Here is a 9,338-nt window from a genome sequence, read left to right on the forward strand (position 1 = left end):
TTCCAGAGCAGATAGTCCGTTGCTTCCTTCTGGGGCATCGAGGCTCTAGTGATAATTGGCTGCTGTCCATTGAGCCTTCCACCCAAGAGACGGTGGCTTGGGGACCGTAAACACATATATATAAGACATTTGTGCTTCTCACCAAAGAGGCTTGGGGGCAGCAGAAGGTCCACATGAAGCCACTCACTCAAACCAGTGAGCATTTGGCCATTGCTGAGTCACTGCTGATTGGTTCTGGAACTTTCCTTAACTCCAAGATGTGAGAGCAGGTCCAGGAGAGCTTCAGTGTTATTTAGAGCTCCTCACACCTGGAAGCAGCTGACTCTTGCTGCCTCCCGTTCTTGATTGTCTTTGGAATCACCTGCCTCTCCAGAGGTGTCCAGGCTCAGTTGAGTAGAACCTGGGGGGTAGGGCCTTTGGGAAGCTTAGTAGCAGGGCAATAATAGGTAACCTTTGACAGTTGACCTCAGTCTTATTCTCACTCTTAGAATGAATCTTTATACCCTCTGAACCTCAGTTTTCCCATTTGCATAATGGGAACAAAATTATGAGCTCTCTGGGCTAAGGAGCCATGGAGAAATGGCCTTAGGATCCTTACCAAAAAAAAAAAAAAATCCAGCCTGTAAATGCTGACTAATAATTAAGCTCTCACAAGGAGCCTCTAGATAATAATAATCCTTTACACTTATATGGGGCTTAACACTTTAGACAGAACTTTCACAGGCATTAGCTCACTTGGGCCTCACAATAAGCCTATGAAATGTGATTATCTCCAATTTGCAGGTGAGGAAATTGAGGCCCAAAGAGGCCAGGTGGCTGCTCAAGGTCACACTGGCAGTTCATAGCAGAGCCAGGACTGGACCTTGAACTCATGATTCCCAATGCTTTTACCATACATAGCCTCCATTCTTCCCAAGACAGTGGGAACATGTGCTTGTCAGGAACCTGCTTGGCTTAAATGTCCCTATGAGAAAAGTGCCTGAGTCCTGATCTTCACTTTTTAATTTAATTTCATTTTTTTGTCATGGACCCTTTTGGCAGTCCAGTGAAGCCTATGGACTCCTTCTCAGAATAATATTAAATTCATAAAATAAAATACATAGGATTACAAAAGAGATCAATTATATTTGAAATACAGTTATTAAATATTTTTTAAAAACAAGTTTATAGACTCTGGGTTAAGCACTCCTAGTCTTGATATTCCTCATTGGTTTGGCCTCCCAGGGATGTTCTCAGCCTGCCCTAGAGGTCTTGTCTTACCCTATTCTCTACCAGGTGTAATAGAAAGGCTGTGTAGTTCCTCAGATCAAAATACATAGGCACATACATGTATGTATATATGTATAAGTTTATGTATGTATTCTTGTGTCTTTTCCTAATAGGTAAAACTGAGATCATCATAGCCATTGCAATTTGAGGTTCTACACTTGCCATCTCTTCCCTAGAGGTGCACCTACCCCCTAGGTCTGTGGATTTCCTCATTTGCCTTCTACTCAGACCTTCAGGGAGAAATGACATTCCAAGTGGCCCTTGGGGATAACTGACTGACTGACCTGGCAGGGGGCCTTTTCCTGCAGGTCTTGGTGGAGACAAAGTGAAAATGTGAGAGCCAGTAGCACTAACTCTGCTCCCACCACCCCTCTGTCACCTCTGGTTAGAAAGCTATCCTTCCTCAGTCAGTGTGGAGGAGGTGGTCTGTGAATTTTCAGTTTCATATTATTCCACAAAGATATGAGCTCACAAGCCCACCCCAAGAACAGTGAAGCCCAGACTAGCTTCAGGAACAGGCATTTTGTTTGGAAATTCGAAACATGTCTCAGCCTGTGCTTCTCTGTAATTGTGGCATTCGCAGATACATGTGAAATTTGATCTGCAAATATTTTCTCAGGGTATCAAATCAAAGGACAGATGTCATGAGAATTAAAGTGGGCATCAATGCAGCAATCACTGGACAGGAGCTGGAAAGAGGAGTGGGGGTGGGCAGGGTAATTCTCTGACAGCCTGGCCCTGGCCTTTCCTGGTAGAATCATGTCACAGAGAAATACAACAGAGAGCCGCCAAAGATAGTAGTGGCTCTAGATTGGGAGTGGCTTTTTCTCTCCCAGTCAAGGCCAGAGACTGAACTAATTAGCAAGAACTTGTTGAATGCCTACTATGTGCCAGAAACCTAAGTCAGGGCTCAGTCTTGAACCAGGGACTCAAGAAATTGATAGTCTAGTTAGATTTTGAAATTTACCTTTTGGAATGCCAATTATAGGTGCTGAGGAATTAAGCCTCCCAGGTAAGTATTAACAAGGGCCTTTGGACACTGAATCTTTGCAGTTATTACTTTTTTGTCTTATAAGAGGAACTAATGTTCTTTTGCAGTTGCTTCACCAATTATGGGACAATTTACTAACTTCAAGTTCGACTTGGTGAATTTTGGGGATGAGTTTCTCTGTGTTTTTTTTTTTTTAATTCTCTTGCAGCCCTTGGGACGCCCAGACTGCCTGCATCAAGGATTATACCTTGGTGGTCAGGAATATTAACAGTGGCAGGCTGTATATTTGTCATCAGAAGAAGACCACCCCCCATCCCTACCCCAGGCACCTGGGTAATGCCCATGGCTCCTCAATGATGTATTTGTTATGTGGTCATTGACACAATCAATTGACCCCCTTACACACGGGTGTTTATTAGCCATTGGACACATATTTCACCCCTCCCCAGCTGACACATAATCTGTTCCGTGCTGGCTCTGACAAATGAACATTTCTCTGTAGACTCTTAAATGAGTATGTGTCACAGCCATGTCACTGATTAATTTTTTTTTTTACCACCAGGCACAACGATGCATAGAAATGTAACTTATATTCATTTCCCGGCTTGAGCCCAGCTGTCTAAAAAATTCCACTGGCAGCTACTGCTGACAGACAGCTATCCCAGCACCTCGGCTGGTCTGATGGGTGGATATGCAAGTGCCAGCTTGTTAATTACTGGGTTTCTCTTCCGGCCTGGCTGCAGTGCAACTAGCCACAAGGACCTTTAATCACTCCTGGGCTTCGAATAGCCGTGGTCCAGAAGTCCCTGGTGCTTCAGCTCTAACTCTGGACTGACCACACACAAATTCTCCTTTCCAGCTTTTTCTTTTTCTTGTTCCCAGCTAGGACATAATCATGTGTTTCAGACAAAGCTCTAACTAGCAATTCTTATGCCTGGGGCAAACACCACTATCACCACCACCACCAAAAAAAAAAAAAAAGTTGCCCAGGCAACAATTCTCAAGTGAACTTTTTAAGATAAATTCAGTTGTGAGATGGAGTATGTGTGGCACCCTTCCTCCCTTCCAATGCAAGGGAAGCACCAGGAGAGCGAACAGGGCAGGGCTAGCTAGGTCTAAGAGATGCTTACCGGGTGTATGGCTACGTGGGCCAGGTGGGAGTGAAGGGAGGAAGCCACCATCTGGTAGCTTTCTATTTTAACTATTTATTCTTGCTAACAAGGTGCTGAGCTCAATTATTTCTACCTGCTGAAGGAGTTTAAGGGTCGTCAATGCCTTCTCAATTTTGGTACCCTGAGGCAAAGCCCTAATCACTCACCCTAGTTACCACTCTGATTTCAGATGCTACATTGTAAGACTCACCACTATCTTAAACACTTTAACCTTTTCCTGCTCCTCTCTGTCAATATCTCTTTTCTCAGGGATCTCTTTTCTGATCCTAGTACATTCCTGTTACAGTTACACCTTCCTCTTCCCTTTCCCCCAACCACTTCTTACCTACTTAGCCAAACAAATTGCTTGACTTCTCCCAAAACACTCCTCTCTCCCTCTCTTTGTCTTCCTATACCTTCTCTTTAGATTTACCTCTTCCAAGGAGCTTCCTGGAGCCACCTTGGACTTTATAGCCATTTCAGCATTTCTACAACCTCACTCACCTCTGTCCATCTGTCTTTCTTCCTCCCCACCCACCTACCTACTCACTGATAACAAAAGGAAAAAAAAAACCTATTGCAGGCCTGGTAAGTTTTCCTCCACCTGTGTTCCCTCTGTTACTGTTGTGAGCTGAATATGTGGCATCTCCCATGTTTAATGAAGATTAACTCAACCTATTACTACATGGATTTATCCTAGGCATTTATTTGCCCAATAAGGTGACAGTCATGTCACCAAAGCCAGAACATTTGACCCCCTTGTAGTCTGAGCAGAGCTATAGGCAGCCTCAGAGACTCCACTGAATCAGTTATGCCTGTATTACTTGTTATTATAATTATTTGTGTCTAAGGTCCATAAAGGCGGGGACTATGTCAGCCAAGCTTCCTTCCTCTCCCAGTTCCTAGCCCAGTGCTCCATGTACATACTAAGCATTTAGTTAAAGACTCAATGAAATGAATCATTATATTAGACAAAACAACCAGCTTCTTAACATGGTTGCTGATGGACCTCTCAGAAATTCAGAGAAAGATAATTCAGTTTGGCAAATTCATGACCTTATCTCACATGGACCTTTGGGATACAATCATGGTAGCTCTTGACATGGTCTTATGTCACAGCAACTTAGACAAACACATTTAGAATTCCTAGCTTCCTTCAAGGCTCAGCTCATGGACCATCCCCTGCCATACATACATTCTTTATTGTTAATGTTTGCTGTCTTGCCTTCCAATGATGATGTATCCATGCATCTGTTTATAGGTTAATCTCTCAACAAAATGTAAACCCCTGGAGGTCAGAAATTATTTTCTTTCTTTCTTTCTTTCTTTCTTTCCTTCCTTCCTTCTTTCCTTTTCTTTCTTTCTTTTTTTGTGTTGACATCCTCAGCTCCTAGTTCAGTGTTTTGTATATAGGAAGTGTTAAATAACTGTTTGGTTGGACTGTCCAGCTCTCACACACAGTCATATATAAAGACATAGAACAAAAGACAAATTAACATTTTAAAAATGCCTTCTAAGAGGAGCCTACTCTGCTGAGCCCTGGGGGTACTAAGATGAAAAGTGATAACAATTTCTGCTCCTAAGACTGATACAATCCTGTAAGGAATGAGAAGTACACAAATAACTGTAATACAGGTTAGAATGAAATAAGGACCCTGGAGCAGTCTACCGGAGAGACATGAATATTTTGGGCAAATGAGGTTCCTTTAGCTGGGGAGTGGGGGGAGGAATCAAGAAAGGCCTCCTAGAGGAGGTGGCACCTGAGCCTTGAAGGAAGAAAAAGATTTCGACAGGCGGAGAGGTGGGTAGATCCTGGTTAGAGGGTCATTTGAAGAGATGACTGTGCCATCCCCATCAGTCACCCATCTGTCCAGCTGCAAGTAGCCCTTCCAATCTAAGGGGTGACCATTCCATCATCGTCCCTGTCAGTCAGTCAGAGAAATGGCTGTGACATCCCCCATACATTTCTTTGTGAAATGTGGAGCTCACAGCCCCGGAAATCAGGACAAAAGCACCACCCACAGCTTTGGTCCTGATGAGTCAGATTCTGCCTCCCACAGGCTCCTCTTGTGTGTGTGTTTCTGAAAGCAAGTGTGAGTGTACATCTTCTGAATGTCTGTGTGTGTGCATGTGTCTTTGCAAATGTGTGAGTGTTTTTGGGTGTGCATAACCTGTCTCGCTGACTGTCATGTCTCAACATAGTGTGCCCTAAACTTTTGTAGAGGATTGACTTTGACTCCCTGGCATTACTGGAATGGGAGACAGGAGGAGACAAAAAGGGGAAGGGAATCAAGAGTTTCCTTATACCGTCAGAGCACAAATCTAGGGATGAAAGGGAGCTTCTAGGCCACCTCATTCTACAGATGAGAAAACTGAGGATCAATGAGATTAAGTGACTCCCCCAAGGTCAAACAGAAAACAAGTGGCAGAACCAGGATTTAAAGCCATGTCTTCTGGCAAGATCTGGTTCTTTCCACTTTAACAGCATCTGGTTAGGGAAACACACTCAACCTTTCCCAGCTAGATCTCCAGGTCATACGGGGAGAGCAGACAGGACACCCCAGGCCCTAGGGCATGAGAGGCAGGTGATATAGGCAGGAAAGTGAGGGAGAGGAAAGGGGGGGGGCGGGGCAGCTGCCTTCTCAGAACAGGTGTCAGTGAACTCCTGACAGCCACTTAGAACCTCACCACACAGCCTCCTTTGCATGCTCATTTGCATTGATTTACATATATTTGCATCCCCCAAATCAATGGAGACGGACTTAATGGTTCCTGCGTTAGAGCTGTTGGCAGAGGATAGAAGGAAGAACTCCTCTGGGAGAAAAGGGGATGAACATGAGGGATGTTGGGGAGGGAGGCTAGGAAAAGGAATAGAGGGAAAAGGATGAAGCACCCCCCAGGGGATTTATTTGTTGCTAGGTGCATATTCCGGGGCTCAAGGTGAGGAAAGAAGAGGAAATTATGCTCCCCTCCCAATAACCCTAGGCAATCAATCAATCAATCATCAAGTATTTATTAAGCACCTACTTTGTGCCAGGCACAGTGTTGTGCCCTGTGGTTACAAATATAATGAATGAAACAATCTCTACTTGCAAAGAACATCCATTCTAACAAGGGAGACAACAGGGGTAGATAGATTATAAGTAAATACAGAATGAATGTGGAGAATAGATACAAAGGCTTCATGTAAAAGGTCTGAATTGGGCCTTGAGGAAAGAGAAGGATTCTGTGAGGTGGGAATGAGGAGGAAGTGCATCCTAGGCACAGGGGACAGCCAGTATGGACAGTGTGGAGATGGGACATGGAAGGTCCTGGGTCAGCAGGAGAGAGAAGACAGCCCCTTGGAGTCAAAACAGCTACTTGGGTGGTGCCTGTCTCCAAAGGCACAAGGGTGGGAGAGAAATTACGCTGGGTGGGTGGGCTGGGGAGAGGGGAGGGGGGAGGAGCTGAGAGAGAAGGTGACACATGGAGAGGACAGGAAGGGAGAAGGACAGAAGGGGAGAAGGAGAGATACGAATCAGAAGGGGATGGAGGGGAGGGGTGCACAGGGAAGAGCCAGGTTGGGGCAGAAATCAGGGATATTTGAGTCATCTGGCCTAAGCCAGGGTTAGAGAGAGAGGTTAGGGGGAATGGGGTGGGGTAGGAGCTAAGGTTAGAGTCAGTATATTTTTCCTCAGCTGCATCTCTAGATTGGGTGCTATACTGCTAGGTGCCATCTTCAGGCTCAGATAGCAGGTGGACCTTGTCTCTTTTGATGTTACACCACCATCTAGTGGATCTACAGAGAAAAGCAGCAATTCCATCCTAACATTCTTAATCTCTATTCCCTCCCTCCCAATTTCACTTAGTCTCTCTGCAAGCCCTGTCCACTCTGACCTGAGGAGTTTGGTTTTGGCCAGAGCTAAAACTAGGAATCTTTGCACAAGATGGGGCATGGGGGAGATAGTAAAGGCAGGGGCGTGCTGGCAAATGTTTAACAACCAGCTCTTGGGGTGGGGGTGGAGATCGGGGGGTGGGGATATATGCTTGACACATTCTTAATTTCATTCTTCATTATTAATATTTTCTCCATCACTTTCTTAAATCCACACCATCAACAAAGCAATAAATTAAGGTCCTGATTCTTTGCTTTTGTTGATTTTCAAGGTATAAATGTCCACACTGAAAAGTTCATTGCCTTGAGCACACTCCTGGGTAAGGGCCACAAAGTAAAGCTTGGGGCATTGAAGACACCCTCAGTTTGTTGGATTGGGCAGCACAATATGTTAGGAAGTCCAAGACCTTAAGATATCACAAAGCTATCTGGGTATCTGGATATCTGGGGAGGCTGACACCCATCAACATCCACCTCAAGGAAGTGGGTCATTTTGGTAGCTTCCTGTTTTTACTAATTATTCTTGTTAACTAGATGATAAGGTCCTTTTTTTAGTTACACTTTAGCATCCAAGAAACCTGAGGGTGTTATGCTAACCCTCACAGCAAACTGAGAAATGCTTTGGAAGAGGGGATTAGAAGTGGGCTTGAAGTCACTTTTGCCTCTACCCCTAACCCCCATTAAAAAAAAAAAAGCTCCTCAAAGTATCTTGTTAGATCTGCAAGGGACCTTAGGCATTATCTGATTCAACTACTCCATTTTATAGAGGAAGAAACTGAGGTCCCAAAGTGGAGAAGTCGCTTACTCAAGGACAGAGGAAGGCCCATTCACTTCTTACTGAAACTGAGGCCAAGATGAAGTGAAGTTTAAAGAGACTTCAGACTGTGAGATCTAGAAGAGCCCTTAGAGACCATTGTGGAGAAACAGAAACAGAAACCCCGAGACAGTGGCAAAGCAGGACTCAAACCCTGCTTTCCTGACTCATGGGCCAGAGCCTTTTCAGTCAGGTTGCTGAAATCTGGCCCCCCTCAGGGAAACCAGAATCCTGATCCTTTCAGAGCAGCAACCCCTGCTCTCATGATTCAAGACAAGGAGCTGAGAAGGAAGAGGGCCTCTTGGTCTTTCCAGAACAATCCTGGGCTTGTTTCCTCCCTCCCTCTTCGAACTTGGTTTAGTGAGAAAGTCTGAGGTAAAACTTTAGGATGGGAAGCATAGTCACTCCCAAGGAAGGCACAGTTCTCCAGCAGGGGCTCAGGGGCTGCTCCTTCTTCCATTTTACCTTGCTTGAAGGGACCCCCACTCCAGATACCACCTGTCTCCTGGGATGGATCACACTGAGAAACAAACCAAATCCAAATACTAGGCCTCGAAAGCACTTCCCTCTGGCCAGGATTAACAGTTGCCATTCCCCTTAAGGGCCCCAAAGTCTTGAAGTATCTTCTCTTTTGCTTACAGGGTGGTCAGGCACACTTTCAAGTTGACTACCCTTTGAGGGAAAGTTTGAGAAGCCAAGAATGGCAAAACTTAGAGGAAAAGAATAGGTCCCTTGGGGCAGCTGGGTGGTGCAGTGGATAGAGCAACAGCCCTGGATTCAGGAGGACCTGAGTTCAAATCCAGCCTCAGACACATAACACTTACTAGCTGTGTGACCCTGGGCAAGTCACTTAACCCCATTACCTAGCCAAAGAAGAAAAAAAAAAAAGAATAGGTCCCTTGCTCAAGGAATTCATGGCTGCCTATTGCCCTTAGGAGAAAGTAGAAACCTCTTTGTTTGGCACCTAAAGCCTTTTAAAATCTGGTTGACACCTATCTTTCTAGATTGAGTCGACCCTCACACATTCCCTACTAGCCTACTCAATGCTCCCTGTACAGGACTTTCCATTTCCTGTCTCCTGTTCCATTTGCCCAGGCTGTTCCCCATGACTGTAATGTGCTCCTCTTTACCTGCATCCTGAACAATTCCTAGCTTTCCTCAAAGCATCACTCAGATGCCACCTCCTCCACAAGGCCTTTCCTGATCCTCCTCCCTCCTCTTTTGTTTGTGTTCTCTCCC

This window comes from Vombatus ursinus, unplaced genomic scaffold (genome assembly GCF_900497805.2).
Source record: "Vombatus ursinus unplaced genomic scaffold, bare-nosed wombat genome assembly UNPS02014863.1, whole genome shotgun sequence".
Classification (NCBI taxonomy): domain Eukaryota; kingdom Metazoa; phylum Chordata; class Mammalia; order Diprotodontia; family Vombatidae; genus Vombatus; species Vombatus ursinus.